Genomic DNA, 15,111 nt, shown 5'->3' on the forward strand with positions numbered 1-15,111 from the left:
ATGAGGGAGCTGAACATTTGTTTGTGCAGTCACTGTTCCGGAGATCAACTGGGGGGAGGAGGGCGGCAGGAGCGCTGGGAACTCCAAATTCCTGGGGTCTTCAGAAAACAAGGAAGTTGTGCTTCTGGGGGGGACTCCTCTTGTCTTTTGTTTGAGGCATGCATTTTTAGATCAGTGTCTGGTAATGCAGGATTAGATAAAAATCAAGGACTAGAAAAAAAAATCAGAGACTACACACAGGTGCAAAAAAATAAATCCTCTTTTGCAACCCAGAACTCATGGTGCAGTATGAGTTTTGATACATATAAGAAGGAACATGATACCTAAACAGATTAAAATGACAGGGCATTAACAAATGGTGGTTCCAGGACTTTAGAATTGATAATTAAAAAGTATAGGATATAAGGGAAGTCTCAACTATACTGATTTACTATTCTAATTTTAATGTTGATCTGAAAAAAAAAATCAGCCTGACTTGTGGTGAACAGTGGATAAAGATTGGACCTGGGCTTGACCTGTGGGGGCGCAGTGCATAAAACTTTGACCTGGGCCTGACCTGTGGTGGCGCAGTGGATAAAGCGTCGACCTATAAATGCTGAGGTCGCCGGTTCGAAACCCTGGGCTTGCCTGGTCAAGGCACATATGGGAGTTGATGCTTCCAGCTCCTCCCCCCTTCTCTCTCTCTGTCTCTCTCTCTCCTCTCTCTCCCTCTCTGTCTCTCTCCTCTCTAAAAATGAATAAATAAAATAATAAAATAAAATAAAAAAAGAAAAAAAAAACAAAAAAACTTTGACCTGGGACGCTGAGGTTGCCGGTTCAAAACCCTGGGCTTGCCAGGTCCAGGCACATACCAGAAGCAACTATTACAAGTTGAAGCTTCCTGCTCCTCCCTCCACCACTATTTCTCTCTCTCTCTGAAATCAATAAATAAAATCTTTTTTAAAAAACTTTTTATTTATTCATTTTATTTATTTATTTTTTTAAAGTTTTATTTATTTTTGTGTGACAGAGAGAGGAACAGGTAGGGACAGATAGACAGGAAGGGAGATGAGAAGCATCAATACCTCGTTACTGTGCTTTAGTTGTTCATTGATTGCTTTCTCATATGTGCCTTGAGTGGGGGGGATACGGCAGACCGAGTGACCCCTTGCTCAAGCCAGCGACCTTGGGCTCAAGCCGGGGCGACCTCGGGATTTCAAACCCGGGTCCTCCATATCCCAGTTTGATACTCTATCCACTGCACCACCGCCTGGTCAGGCTATTTATTCATTTTAGAGAGGAGAGAGTGAGAGAGAGAGAGAGAAGGGGGTAGGAGCAGGAAGCCTCAACTCCCATTTGTGCCTTGACCAAACAAGTGCAGGGTTTCTAACTGGCGAACTCAGCATTCCAGGTTGAGGCTTTATCCACTGCGCCACCACAGGTCAGGCAAATAAATAAAATCTTAAAAAACAAACAAAAAACCCCACAAGAGGCCTGGAGGGAATTCACGTGTAGCTGAAGCCTCAGCTAGGCTGGCCTCTGGGCCTGAGACCCAAATAGGAGAGGCCTCGCAGCCTTTCTGTTGAATCAGTCGGACTGGCCTGGCTAAACAGGGCGGGAGGTGTAGTGGATTCTGGCATTCTCTGAAGGCTTCGGGCCTTGACCTGCCTAGAGGATCAGGTAGGGCCTTCAGGACAGAAGGCCCTGGAGTCCTATTCTCAATTTTTGCTACTTTAAAAAAACAAAAACAAAAAAGTGTTTACCACTTCAGTCTTTTACAGTGCCCCACCGCCTTGAAGCTACAACCAGAGGTCTAAAATCTTCCGAGTTCTCCTCCCATCTTTGTTCACTGCATTTTATAGACTTAGCGTCATCACTTCCGTCATCTCATCTCCCCGTTCTACCCCTAAGGAAACTGCTACTGAGAAGTTAATTTGGGTTAGCACCTAAGGTCACAGGGTTCCTCAGTGGCCCGATTGCCAGAAACCAAGGGCCTCCTATTTTTAGCCTGGGCTCTTTTGAGAATGGGGGTGGGGAGCATGAGACAAGCAGCTAAAACGAATTTATCCTCTTACATCTTAGGCCCAAATGAAGCTTAGGTTTTTAGACTGAGGTCGATACTGAAGTACCAGCGGAGAGAGCAGCTGCGATCAATCGGACATTCTGAAGTTAAAAGGACCGTGGATGCAGGCCAGAGAAAAAGTGCCTTGAAAAAAATGAAGTGGTTTTTTTTTTGTTTGTTTGTTTGTTTTTTTTTGAGAGAGAGAGAGAGAGAGAGAGAGATGGGAAGGGAGAGAGATGAGAAGCATCAACTCTGAATTGCATCACTTTAGTTGTTCACTGAGTGCTTCTCATATGTGCCTTGATGTGGGGGGTGGGGGAGCTGAGCCAGTGACCTCTTACTCAAGCTGTTGGCTTTTGGGCTGAAGCTAGTGACCAGAACCTCAAGCCAGCGACCTTAGTGTCTCAGGTCGACACTCTAGTGCAGGGGTCCCCAAACTTTTTACACAGGGGGCCAGTTCACTGTTCCTCATACCGTTGGAGGGCCGCCACATACAGTGCTTCTCTCACGGACCATCAATGAAAGAGGTGCCCCTTCCGGAAGTGCAGTGGAGTTTGGGGACGCCTGCTTTAGTGACTGCACCACAACCAGTCAGGCAAAAATGTAGTTTTAAATTAAAGGGATTCTTGCCTGACCAGGCGGTGGCACAGTGGATAGAGCGTTGGAATGGGATGCGGAGGACCCAGGTTCGAGACCTCGAGGTCGCCAGCTTGAGCGCAGGCTCATCGGGTTTGAGCAAAGTTCACCAGCTTGGACCCAAGGTTGCTGGTTCGAGCAAGGGGTTACTCGGTCTGCTGAAGGCCTGTGGTCAAGGCACATAAGAAAGCAATCAATGAACAACTAAGGTGTTGCAACGAAAAACTCCTTATCTATCCCTCTGACTCTGTAAAAAAAAAAAAAAAAAGAAAAGAAAAGAAAAAAAATACACACACACACAGTCATTTTCATTGTATAAGAAAAATGCTATAGTCCTGGCCAGAGTGTCACCCTGACGCGCAAAGGTTGTGAGTTTGGTCCCCTGTCAAGTAACATACAGGAACAGATCCATATTTCTGTCTCTGTCTCTCTTTCCCTTCTTCTCTCTCTACAATCAATCAATAAAATCTAAGGTTGTTTTTTTTTTTAATGCTATAATCTGTAAAGGGATGAAATGACATTTAGAGGCTTTGACATTTGAAGCACTTTAGGGCTCGTTTTAACATTCATCTCATGTGCTCCTGAGGGGGAGAAAGCCCATAGATAGCAGAGGGGGGTCCTAGGTCCCATGTTCCCAGGAGTAGTAGGACAGGGGCAGTAGGAGAAGGTGGCTGCAGGGGAGTGAGGGTTGGGGAGAAAGGGAGGCATCCCCTAAAGTCAGAATTCTGGGATTCAAGAATAGGTTCTGGGCCTGACTGGTGGTGCAGTGGCTAGAGCGTCTGAGGCCCAAGGTTCGAAACCCTGAGGTTGCCGGCTTGAACGCAGGCTCATTGAAACGATCCCGTGGTCGCTGGCTTGAGCCCCTGTCCCAGTCAAAGGTATGTATGAAAATCAATCAGTGAACAACTAAAATGATGCAACAGCGAGTTGATGCTTCTTGCCTCTCTCCCTTAACAACAAAAAGGTTCTGCTATAATTAGCTTTGCCTGATTTTAGGCAAATCACAAACTCCCCAAGCTCCCAAATCCCCATTTGTAAAATGACATGACCCAACTCAGTCTTCCTCCTTCCAGCACTAAAATTCTATTAAAAAATTTCCAGTCCCAGAGTAAATATCAAGACCATCTCTGAAGGGAACCATCTGCATCTCAGTAATATTCCATGCTTAAAGGGAAGGGATGGAGGGGGGGAGAAGAAAGGAAGGAAGAGAAAGACTGATTAAACGAGAACGGCTTTGCCAGGGCCTGTTTAGAGGGGCTGCTGTATTGGGGATGGGAGAGGAGTGGGGGCTGGCATGACTCAGCACCCTCACTTTGTAGAGCCCAGGGCCCAGGGCCCCCACCCTTTCATAACCACTGTCATTTACAGGAACCAAGGGTATTTTAAAAATAGCATATCGACTTGATACAATGCCTGTCATTATATAATTGCTGTTCTAACCTATACTGTGGCCTCCCCTCTTAGACTTTACTGCCTAAGAACATTCCATTTATAGATTCTAGAATAAAGACCCTTGGAGGTAAGAGAGGGCCGGAGGCTGGCTGTCACCACAGGCTCGTGGGCCGTGGGCTTTGAACAGTGTCCTCGTCTCCATTTTATCTCACTGCTCCCTTTTCAGGAAAAAACGAGGCAGCTGCTAGGTCAGTCTCTGAAACCTTTTCTGCCTAGACTAGAGCATCTAGAGCAGGGGTCCCTAAACTACGGCCTCCTGGCCTCATGCGGCCCCCTGAGGCCATTTATTGGGCCCCCCCGCCGCACTTCCGGAAGGGGCACCTCTTTTATTGGTGGTCAGAGAGAGGAGCATAGTTCCCATTAAAATACTGGTCAGTTTGTTGATTTAAACTTACTTGTTCTTTATTTTAAATATTGTATTTGTTCCCGTTTTGTTTTTTTACTTTAAAATAAGATATGTGCAGTGTGCATAGGGATTTGTTCATAGTTTTTTTTATAGTCCAGCTCTCCAACGGTCTGAGGGACAGTGAACTGGCTCCGTCTGTAAAAAATTTGAACTAGATTAATAAGACCTGTTAACTACGAACACCCAAGGGATGCTACAGTGAAATTGAATTTGATAATTACAAGGGTTCATGTGGGAATTTTAAAGTAATGGATAACTTTTTTCTTCTTTCTTTTGTTGTTAGGTAATGGATGACTTTGAGACAGGAGGGAATGACAAAGGACGGGGGAAAGGAAGGAAAAGGACACCTCGGCGGAATAGGGAAGAAGGGGCAGCCGCCCCGCAAAGAGAAGACCAATTTACAAGTAGGGAAAGGGAGGAGGGGCCGCCAGAAAGCCCCCAACCCAGAGCCCACCTGCCCCTCCCCCAACTCGCGTTCCCGGACAAGCAGAGCCTAGGGCGGGGCGCGCGTGCGCAGTAGCGCGCTGCGCCAACCACCCCCGCTCCCAGAGACGGCTGGAACCAGCTGGAACCGGCTAGAACCGGTGGCGCTCGTGTGTGTGTGTGTGTGTGTGTGTGTGTGTGTGTGCGCGCGCGCGCGCGCGCGCGCGCCGACGCCTCACAAAGGGAGGCGGCGGCTCACGGCCCGTGTATCCCTGCGCCGGCCGGCGCGGGTGGGTGCTGGGCCGCGCCCCTCCCCCAGCCTTTGTTCCCTCCCCGGCCCTGGCCAAGGCCCGGGACCGACCGAGGGGGAGCCGAGTGCGGGAACGCGCCCGCCCCACTCCAACCTCTCCCTGGTCCTTGTGTGCCGGGTCTCCTCTAGGGGACAGAGTACATTGTGGCTATTTGAGACCGTTTCTGTTACTGCCCTGGGTTTCCACATTTAGTAGAATTCTCAAGCAGATCACCCAGGCCACTTGAACTTCTCAAATAAAAGGACAACCATGACAAGGCACAACCTAAAAACAACAGCAAAACAACAAGGCACAGCGTCAGAACCAGCTGGCAGGAATTCAGCAGTTTGGGAGGAACGACACTGCCGCTGCTGAACCGGCCTGGTCTGTGTTGGCCCAGCTGACGCTGTTACATAATGAAAAGTAACGCTGTCAGCGAATCCACGTTAACATCCTTTAAAAAGCACTAAATAGTACCTACTGTACCGCTAGAAAGCATGAAAGGTATTTTGAGAGCTAAATAATTCCCAAGGAAATGCCCTTTTTGTGAGCTGTTTGATGGTTTACTTAAAATGTCTTTCATTGTTTTTGCCTAAAATTTCAGCTGAGATCTACTTGCTAATAATGAATCTTAAATATTTCAGGATCCATGGTTTGCAACCAGTAGAAACAGGAAAATTCTAGAAAGGCTTGTAAACCAGTCTATTTTTAATTTTTCCGGGGGACTATTTTTGCGTCCCTCACAAAGGCGGCGGAGGGTTATTCAGTGCCAGCAGCGTGAGTCGTCCTTCTATAAATACGCCCGTCCGGGGACTGCGGCAGCCATTCAGGCAGCGAGAGCGCATGGTGCTGCTGGGCTGGATGGCGCTACTTGGGGAAACCAGATAAGTTTTTCTATTTAAGAGCTAGGAATTTAAAATAATTTAGGGAATGTAGATAGCTAAATACTTATTGAGATATTGCTTAGAATGAAAAATTTTAGAGTAGTCTTTATAATTTAAAGCTATTACTTGAGGGGATAATAAGACTCAAGTAGTTTCAGAAAGGAAAAGAAAAAATTTTCTAGAACATGCCGGAGGTTATGAGAGGAAACTTCTTCATGAAGTAAAATAATATTCAAAGAAATGGCTGATAGGACTGGACTGTAAAGTCCGAATTCAAAAAGCCTTAAATTGAAGGGCAAACTTTTAAAATACCATTAAAACGTAGGTGATATAAATAGAATATTCGTCACTTAAAAAGTAAAGTTGGAGGTGATTAAAATGTTTGTAAAGGCCATCTTTTAAAGATTAAAGTGAAGGTAATTTAAGCGATAGACCTTAAATACATGGCGCAGGAAAGATGGCGTCATTTGAAGCTTAATTGATTTTAAGTATAAGATTTTGGAGGAAGTATAGAAATTTGAAGAGAAAAGCTTGGAAGACAGAAGTATACAGGAAGGTGAAGAAAAGAGAAGATAGGAAAATAGAAGATAAAAATGCGCATTTTAGAAGACAGAAAAACTTAAACCAAAAGGTAGGGAACAGAAGAAAAAATACTTAAAACAAGTTAGAAAACCAAAGCAACTAAAAGCACAGAAACAAACAGAAAAGAAGATACAAATTTATAGAAAACTAGAAGATAGAAAACGAGAAGATACAAATTTAGTGGAAAACTAGAAGATAGAGGTTGAAAATACTATGAAGGAAAAGTTATTTCAGCTAGAAAAGGAAAAGCAAGCTAGGACAGCTATTACACAGGCATGCAAGATGTCGAAAAATTAAGATAGAAAAGCTTAGAGCCAAAGTATTAAGTACAAAAATACAAGAAAAAAATAAGGAGGAAATATTTACTTTATAATTTAATAAGAATTATAAAAGCCCGCGAGTTTAATTTCTCGGTGCAGAAATTAGGTTTGAGAAGATGAGGATTTTAAACGGCTGTAGACCAGGACTAACTTAGAAGAGTATCCGGAAGAAGCTAGAAGGGAAATCGGTTTTAAAAGACAGCAAAAAAGCTACCAAGAGGTCTGACGTAATCAAAAAATTAAGATAGGATGTTTTTGGAAGAGTTAAAAATGAAGAGGCCTAAATACTCGAGCTTAGTTTTTCTTTGGAAAATGTCAAGGACTTTTATAACTGAAGTAATTCAAGATCAAGAGTAATCACCAACTTAACAGTTTTGCATTGGACTGAGCTCAGATCACTTAAAAGTGCTGAGGACTAGCGTTAATGGCAGCTGACTGGATTCAGTGAAGCTAGGAGGACAGCGACAGACAGGATTCCAGGAGCCAGTGTGGTGAAGATAGGAGAGGATTCCAGGAGCCAGTGTGGTGAAGATAGGAGAGGATTCCAGGAGCCAGTGTGGTGAAGGCAGCTAGCAAGAAGGAAGGCGCCCTAACGCTTTGGAGGTGAAGCTAGGAGAGGATTCCAGGAAGGAGGAGCCAGTGCGATGTGCTGACGCCAGCGTGCGACTGGACCGCGCGAGGTGGCAAGTGGCGGTGTGAAGGAGGATAGATAGAGGAGCCTAGAGCAGCCAGCGTCCGGCGCGAGGCCGCGTACAGGCAGCCAGTGGTGTGGTGGCAGTCCGGGCGGCCATGTCCAGGTGTTTGGTAACAAGAGTATGGTAACCTTCACTTTATCTTGGTAATGGGGGAGTTGTGTGCTTAGCTTCATTATGGAATGTAGGCCGATTTCCGAGTGTTGCAGGTTTCTCTTTTTCAGGCTTATTTTCTCATGCATCTTGTCTGAAGCTTTTGAGGGCAGACTTCCAAGGCCCGGAGGAATGGTAGCTGGCAAGTTTTATGGTCTTTGTCTTTTAACCAATTTGAGGGGGAAAAGTGTGAATTTGAGACCAAATTAAGGCAAGTTTTGTAAGCGATCTGTATTTTTAGTTTGGGGTAATGAAGCGTTTTTTAGTTTTGTAACTAGATATGAATGTCAGTTTGGGCATCTAACTGGGGGGAAAGTTTTTGTGGGTTGGGGGGCAAAATATGTTTTGAGTTCTTTTCCCCTTAGGTCTGTCTAGAATCTCAAAGGCAAATGACTCGAGGTAACAGAAAAAAAGAAAATCCAGTAACAGGATAATCAGAACACCACAGGTGTATACATTTTCTAGAAACTAGAGCACACGCAGTTCTCACTTTAAGGTCTGTGGCGGAGCTGTCCGTTGGAGAAAAATGGCTGGTAGTTATTTTTTATTCCACCCCTTAAATCAGATTTTTAAAGTATGTAACCCCTTAACTTTACATGAATTGTTTTGGGGTGGTCTTAAGAGGGAAGAGGGTGGGGGAGAAAAATGTTTTCTCTAAGACTTTCCACAGATGCTATAGCACTATTGACAAACTGGGTTAGAGAAGGATTGTACCGATATGCTGTTGGCAACATCGCCTTTAGGGATTGGAGCTGTCTTTTTACCTTGGAAGAGTGTTCCCAGTGCAGCTTTGGTTCACATTCAGTCATCTCAGGAGAACTTCAGAAGAGCTTGACTAGGCCAGATGTTAAAGTTAAGTTTTCAAATACTGTCTGTGACTTTTAAAATACCTTGTATCTAAGGGGAGGGGCAAATTTTGGCTTAGTCTTTGGCAATGGCTTGTTACGGTTGGGCTGGGGAGGGTCGGGTTTAGGTAATTTTTTAGTTTATGATTTCAGATAACTCATGCCAGAGAACTTAAATACTTAGGATGGAAAAAACTAAGAAATCGCAACTTCCGAGTTGGCAAGTAACTCCCCATCCTCAAGTTTTTTTTTCCTCAACATCTGAATTGTGCAGCTGGGAATGTTCGTGAAGATCTGCTGGATTCCAAGTGTAGGGCCTGGGGAAGGAAAGTGTTGAGCTGGGGGTTGGTCTAGCCCACTGGGGCTGTGACACAGATAAGTTTGGGAATTTTTTAATTCACTTAAAAGTTTGGATGTGGTAGTGTGTGGTTCTCTTCTTTGGAATTTTTTCAGGTGATTTAATAAAGCTTATTACTACTATAAGAGCTTCAGAGCAGAGGAAGTGGCTTAATGATCCTGAAGGGATTTCTTCTGATGGTAGCTTTTGTATTCTCAAGTAAGATTCTATTTTCAGTTGTACATAAGCAAGTTTTTCCTAGTGTAGGAGAAAAATATTTTTCCTTTGACTGCAAAACGAGATGTTAAGGTATGCTTTGAAATCATCAATTGTATATTTTGTTTACATCTTAAATATTTATAAATTATAACTGATAAAAAGGGTGGGCTTTTGTTGATGAGGGAGGGGAAACCTTTTTTTTCTGTAGACTTTTTTCAGATAACATCCTCTGAGTCATAACCAGCCTGGCAATGATGGCCTAGAAGGAGAGGGAACAAGCTCCTTGGTGAATGATAAGTAAAGGCAGAAAAGATATTTCATACCTTCATTGGGGAAAAGGCATAACCCTGAAATCCTTACTGCTGATGAAAACCTTGTCTGCATATGCAAAAAAAAAAAAAAAAGCAAATGAAAGCTACCAATTTAAAGTTAATGGAATCTACCATTTTAAAGTTATGGCTCATCAAGCTATACCCACAAAAATAATGAATTGATGAGAAATAACGAATTGATGAGCAATACAGTGAAGATCCATCTCTAAGTACTGCTTTTACAAAATTAGAATATAAATGAAATGAAAATGATAATACTACATTAATCCGGAGTAAAAGAAGCTGAAATAATTCAGAGATGAGTGGGATCAAGTGGATCAGAGGAGGCTGTGCTGTGTGCCAATCTTTCGTTTGCCTCAGACAGGTTTCTCTTATCAGAAGAGTTGCTTCATTTCATCTGGGAGCAGAAAACAACAGGCAACTGTTAACAGATAAGTTTAACTTGCACCTGCAGTATTATTGCATGTTAGGGATAAGTGCTTGTTTTCATTAAGAGCAAGAGCAATGGAGGTTTTAGGTATTGAACGTGGCCACCTTCCTGATCTCTGCCCTAAGGGATTCAGGATTGTGAGGAATTTTTCCATCTAGCCTTTTAAAGATTAGAGAGGCCTCTGTGCCTGTGGCCTTAATGTGATGGGATAGCACGTCATTGAGAGGCAAGTTAATTCTTCAAAGCCTCTCCATTATAATGTTTTATAAAACTAAAATGTATTTAGTATTGAATCTTTGAAAAACCCCTATGAAAGGATGGGCTAAGGTATGTGCTTTTTGACAGAAATCAGATGATCTTGCTAAAACTTAAATGTGTTGTGATGTATATTGTGCAGAAAACCATTAAATCATTCAAAATAAAACATTTTAAATAGAATGTATGCTTTTAGGAAGCAGGTGTCTCCTTATTTAAATAAAATATTGTTTGTTTGTAGTTAGTGTTGGGCAATCTTGGGGGGATTCTTCTCTAATCTTTCAGAAACTTGTCTGCGAACACTCTTTAATGGACAAGATCAGGAATTGAGCGGAAGAAGGAATTTAACTTAAGGCAGGAAAGACATTTTATTCTTCGTTAATGTGATGAGCATTTAATAATTCCAGGCACATGGCAGTAGAGGCCCTCTAAATAAGGAGTAAATACCTCTTAGACAGGTGGGAGATAATGATCAGAATAACAGGTAACTGCATCGACACTACTTTCAGAAGGTCAGGTATCTATAAATTACAGTAATGAAATACTACCCACATTTCCCAAGTTTGCATGTTAATTTCAAATGCTTATAACCATCTCATTCAGTGTTAGGCATTGTTATTCACACTACTGGCCTTTTATATAGATGCTGGGGGAGGGGCATGTGGGTTTTTAAAGAATTTTCCTTTTCAGAGGCTTCATTTCATCCTTCATGAAGCTGTGCAGGACTTTGACTTGCATTTAAGCGCTTGGCTCTGCCTTCTGTTCTAGTGAGAGTGAGACCTTGCAGTGAGTTTTATCAGCATACTCAAAATTTTCCCCCCTGATTTGGAAGGGAAGGGAGGAGGGGGTGGGGCTTACTTGTCTTAGCTTTTTTTTTACAGACTACACAGAATGCAGTTGTCTTGACCTCAGGTCTGTCTGTTCTGTTGGCAAGTAATAATGCAGTACTGTTCTGATCTGCTATTAGAATGCATTGTGAGACGACTGGAGTATAATTAAAAATTGTGTTAATCCCAATGCTTGGAGTAGTGATTGTTGAAGGAAAATCCAGCTGAGTGATAAAGGCTGAGTGTTGAAATTTCCGCAGCTTTAAGCATTTGTGTTTGTGATTGAAGCCAAGTACCTTTTGCTGTGCTATAGGTAAAATGCTTCTTGTTCATTTCTGGTAGGGGGGTTGGGAGGGCACTGAAGCCTTTAGTCTTTTACAGATGCTACTTAAAATCAGTGACAAGAAATAAATCACAAACAAGCAAGTCTTCAAGAAATTTAACTGGCAAGTGGAAATGTTTATTTCACACAGTTCAGTGATCTTAGTGCATTGTCTTTGTATGGGTTTCTCTCTCCCCTCCCTTGGTCTTAATTCTTATACACAGGAACACTCAAAACAGCAGACGTATGCGAAGGGCCAGAGAAGCCAGACCCAGTAAGGAAAAATAGCTTATTTACTTTAAACAAACAAACATTCCATATTCTATGTGGGGATTGGGAACTACTAGTTCTTTCAGATGGTATTCTTCAGACTATAGAAGGAGCTTCCAGTTGAATTCACCAGTGGACAAAATGAGGACAACAGGTGAACAAGCTTTTTCTGTTTACATACCAGGTCAGATCTGTTCTGGATAAATAAATTAGTGTTTAGTCTTTCAGCTTTATGCTGGAGTAAATAGTGTGTTAGCAAGTTGTTGGCCTGGGGGTGGAGGGGTGAGGTGGGTGCTAAGCCTTTTTCTTTAAGATTTTCCAGGTATACCTCACTAAAGGCACCGAAGGCTTAAAGTAGGACAATCACGGAGCCTTCCTGTGGCAACAGACAACAAAGCGCTATTGTATTAAGGTCAAAAGGTTGCTAGCCTCATAACCCCATCTTCTATCAGAAATGGACTTGCTTAACACTGTGGCATATTGATCCTCCTCGGGAGTGAGGCATCCAAAGCAATGCTTGAGTACCTTGTAAAACCTCTGGCTTGTCCTGACATTTATGGAAGCTGTTTTTATAGCAGCTCTTTAAACAGCCTAAACCTCAAGTAATGCTTGAAGGGGAGGGCAAGTGGGAAAGCGGGCAACCACTTTTCCCTAGCTTTTCCAGAAGCCTGGTAAAAAGCAAGGTGTCCCCACAAGTGACTTCTCTGCCACATCGCCACTCCCCGCCTTTGGCCTAGCAGACCCTTCACCCCTCACCTCGATGCTGCCGGTAGCTCGGATCCTTGTGGGCATGGTCTTTACCAGTTTCAAGGTAACAGTGGTGCTGAGGTTCTGGTGGGTTGCACTACTAGAAGAGGCCATTAATTTGCCTGCGAATGGTTGTTACTAAAACCACACTGAGCTCTGAGATGTTTAAAAAAAAGAAACCGCACTATTATCCAGTGAACAAAAACCAGTAAATGCAGAATAGCACTTAAGGACTGTAATGTTGGGTGGGAAGTTAAACTGAAGGCAGGCATGTTAGTGGTGAGGGCTGATTGGGTGGGATTGCAAAAATTCTCTGCTAAGACTTTTTCAGGTGAACATAACAGACTTGGCCAAGCTAGCATCTTAGCTGAAGCAGAGTCTCCAGTGCTCTCCAGTAGGGGTTGCAAAGGTTTTTCTTTTCCTGAGAAAACAAGATTTGTTTTCTCAGGTTTTGCTTTTTGGCCTTTTCCTAGCTTAAAAAAAAAAGCAAAAGATGCTGGTGGTTGGCACTCCTGGTTTCCAGGACAGGGTTCAAATCCCTGTGGCGTCTTTGCTTGATAACCTCTGCTGCAGAACTCTGCGTTTTCCTCTTTTTCAGGGGCTAGACTAGGCTCTGCAGTTGGTAGTCATGTAGCTTTGGTAGAAGCTTGAACGGTTTATATTTATACATATAGACATAATGTAACGGCCTTGTCTTTAATTTCCAGGTACTTTTTCCATGCAATTAGTGTTTGGAGAAGCCTCACAATTAAAAACTTTCAAGATTTCATATTAATAAAAATTTAAAAGCTCTTTATTGGTGTGATTCTTTCATGAGTAAACTGAATTTCTATCCATGAGAAAATGAGTGTTCTGTGGGGTCTGCTTTCTTCCTGTTTAACTTGTCTAATAAGTACACATCACCATGATACAACACAGTTCTGAAGTAGGGGAGAGACCCAATACCCCACCCTGCCCCCCAAACAAATGGGCACTTGTAAAGCAGCTTCTTTTGTTGGCTGTGAGCTGGGCAGGTTGGAGACAGCTTTAGGAAGAGAGGTCTTGTGTTCTAAGAAAACCCTTGTAAACTGCAAGGAATTTGAGCCCTGGCCAGAGCCCGTTCAATCTCTAGTCAGGGCACATACAGGAAGGGACTGATGTCTCTTGCACTAACTGGCTAAAATCAATAAAAATTTGAAAAGAATGAAGTTTTAAGCCAATTAAGAGCTATCAGATACTCCCTTTTAAGTCTTGGGGGTGACTCCTGGTCACATCCTTTTATCAGCTGGCATCACCCAAGCAAACAACTGGCCATGTGTTACCTGGTTTGTTCAGTGGTTGGATATTTCTGCAGTTGCAAATGACATGCTGAAAGAACCCATGTGCCTGGCCTCATAAATCTCGAGTGCCTGCTTCTATTCGGGCCCTATATACTGAGCAGGTAAGAGGCTCAATCTAGTAAACCCAGCCAGGTTGGTGAGGGGGAGGACCAAGTCTGCACCCAGCAAAGGGGTCCTTGTGACTAAGGAGTGGCCTCGGCAATTATTCCTGAAAATTCCCGAAGGGTTACTCGTGTTATAAATGGATTGCAGGCTCTGACTGCATCACTTGGCCAAGGCAACAGGGCTGGGATGTGAACCCTAGTCAGTGTCCAACACTAACTTCCTGTTTCCTAAGGAGTATCCGTCTACAGATGGAACAACTATCCAGACAGGTCAGCTGACTAATAACCAGCCTACCCAGCTTGTGCGGACCCTGAAGTGCTTCTGAGAGGGGCAGGGGATAGGGAGACACTGAACTGAACACCATGGTTCCCCTTGATGACGTCTCAGCCTCTTACCAGAGCCTCTTATGAAGGATGGTCTATGTTTTCTCTCTTCTGTCTTTAAAGATTTTGTTGATATGGCCCTGGCCGATTGGCTCAGTGGTAGAGCGCGGCCTGGCGTGCAGAAGTCTCAGGTTCGATTCCCGGCCAGGGCACACAGGAGAAGCGCCCATCTGCTTCTCCACCCCTCCCCCTCTCCTTCCTCTGTCTCTTCCCCTCCCGCAGCGAGGCTCCATTGGAGCAAAGATGGCCCGGGCGCTGGGGGTGGCTCCTTGACCTCTGTCCCAGGCGCTAGAGTGGCTCTGGTTGCGACAGAGCGACACCCCGGAGGGGCACAGCGGAGCCCCCTGGTGGGCATGCCGGGTGGATCCCGGTCGGGCACATGCGGGAGTCTGTCCCTGTTTCCAGCTTCAGAAAAATACAAAAAAAAAAAGATTTTGTTGATTTTTCAGAAAAGATAGGTTGGAGGAACAAGAAGTGAGAAGTATCACAGCTCATAGTTCCTTCACTTTAGTTGTTCATTAATTAGTTGCTTATCATATGTGCCTTTATGCGGCAAGCCCAGGGTTCTGAACTGGCGACCACAGCGTTCCAGGTCAATGCCCTATCCACTGCACTACCACAGACCAAGTCAAAGCTGCTAATAATAATAATAATTTTTTTTTTAATTTTTATTTTAGAAAGGAGAGAAGGGTGGGGAGAAGCGGGAAGCATCAACTCGTAGTAGTTATCCTATGTGACTTGATTGAGCAAGCCCAGGGTTTGGAACCAGAGACCTGAACATAGGAGAGGAGGGGCTTGGCCTGACCAGGCGGTGGTGCAGTGGATAGAGCGTTGGACTGGG

At 44.0% G+C, this 15,111-nt stretch overlaps 1 pseudogene; it reads left to right on the forward strand.

The window, feature by feature from the left end:
- The first annotated feature begins 231 nt into the window (after positions 1-231).
- On the forward strand, positions 232-319 carry LOC136321302 (small nucleolar RNA SNORA40; annotated as a pseudogene).
- Positions 320-15,111: the final 14,792 nt, after the last annotated feature.

Source organism: Saccopteryx bilineata, chromosome 1 (genome assembly GCF_036850765.1).
Source record: "Saccopteryx bilineata isolate mSacBil1 chromosome 1, mSacBil1_pri_phased_curated, whole genome shotgun sequence".
NCBI lineage: Eukaryota > Metazoa > Chordata > Mammalia > Chiroptera > Emballonuridae > Saccopteryx > Saccopteryx bilineata.